Raw genomic sequence first — 1066 nt, 5'->3', positions numbered from 1 at the left:
GCGGTGCCAGCCCAGCCGGGGCAGCACCCCGGGGTGCAGGCAGCGGGTGCTCTGCGGGAAGGGAGCGGGCAGCTCCCCTGCCTGGTCCCAGCGGGACCTCCCCAGGCCATGCAGATAATCACCACAGCACAAGTTTAGTTACAAGCCCTCTGCTTGGAAGTGTAATTACTGCTATTATGCACTTCATATTGCCTGAGCAATTTCATTTTCTTTACTCAGTTATTTATTGTACTTTATTAGTCTAAGATTAGAAGCAATTTGTTCTAAGATGATGAGCTCCAAAAAAAGACACAATAGTTTGTTCAGGAAAGTGCGGGTTGCAAAACCAGGATGAGCAGAGCCCAGCTCACCGGCATTAAAATAGACACCGAGGAGCACAGCCTTGGCTCCATACTTGTACCTTCCCCAGGGAGCTGGGGAGAAACACGCTCCCCTTCGAGATGAGTAAACCACAAAAACCAGCAACCCACACACAGCCCCACGGCAGGGCAAACCCGCACAGGCAGGGACGGGGGGGACAGAGCCATATCCCTGAGCTCTGTGTCCCCAGGAGACTTACATGGGCAGTCGGGTGCAGGCAGGTCCCCTCCAGTCCCCGCAGCATGTGACAGCCATGGGGCATGGCCTGAAAACTGAGCCGGCTCCAAAATCTGCCGGCTGGCCAAGGGAGCGAGCTGCCACCCTGCCTGGGACGCTGCCCAGAGCCGCCCTGCTGCCCTGCTGCTTTCCAAAGAAGGGCTCGGGCGCACAGGCCATCGTTTTATAGCAGAGTGGTTGCCATGAGAAGTGGCTCGTGGAAGATTAGAAAAAATCTCAGCATCCCTGCAGCTGCAGTCCTTGCTCTAATGCTCTGGCTTGGTGGGAAATGCTGTTCTTGTCCCAGGAAATTTCTCAAGAAACTTTCCCCATCATGTAGTGGGATGCAAATGAGACTCTTCAGAGATTTGGGGGGAAAAAACACAAAACAAAACCAAAACCTCTGCAATGTGGTGGCTGCCTGCCAAGACAGTGCAGGCCCAAATAAGACCCTGCTTTATCCCCCGGCTCTGGGTGAGGCTCGAGGTTG

At 54.5% G+C, this 1066-nt stretch overlaps 1 protein-coding gene across 1 annotated transcript in view; it reads right to left on the bottom strand.

Annotated features, from left to right (window-relative positions):
* The window catches only part of KCNT1 (potassium channel, subfamily T, member 1), a gene marked incomplete at its 3' end in the record, with an annotated part of 39580 nt that overhangs the window by 23052 nt on the left and 15462 nt on the right, over positions 1 to 1066 (bottom strand). The window lies entirely within an intron of this gene.

This window comes from Buceros rhinoceros, unplaced genomic scaffold (assembly GCF_000710305.1).
Source record: "Buceros rhinoceros silvestris isolate BGI_N320 unplaced genomic scaffold, ASM71030v1 scaffold18672, whole genome shotgun sequence".
Taxonomy (NCBI): domain Eukaryota; kingdom Metazoa; phylum Chordata; class Aves; order Bucerotiformes; family Bucerotidae; genus Buceros; species Buceros rhinoceros.
The sequence above is the reverse complement of the archived record's forward strand: the minus strand, read 5'-3'. Positions and strand labels throughout refer to the sequence as shown.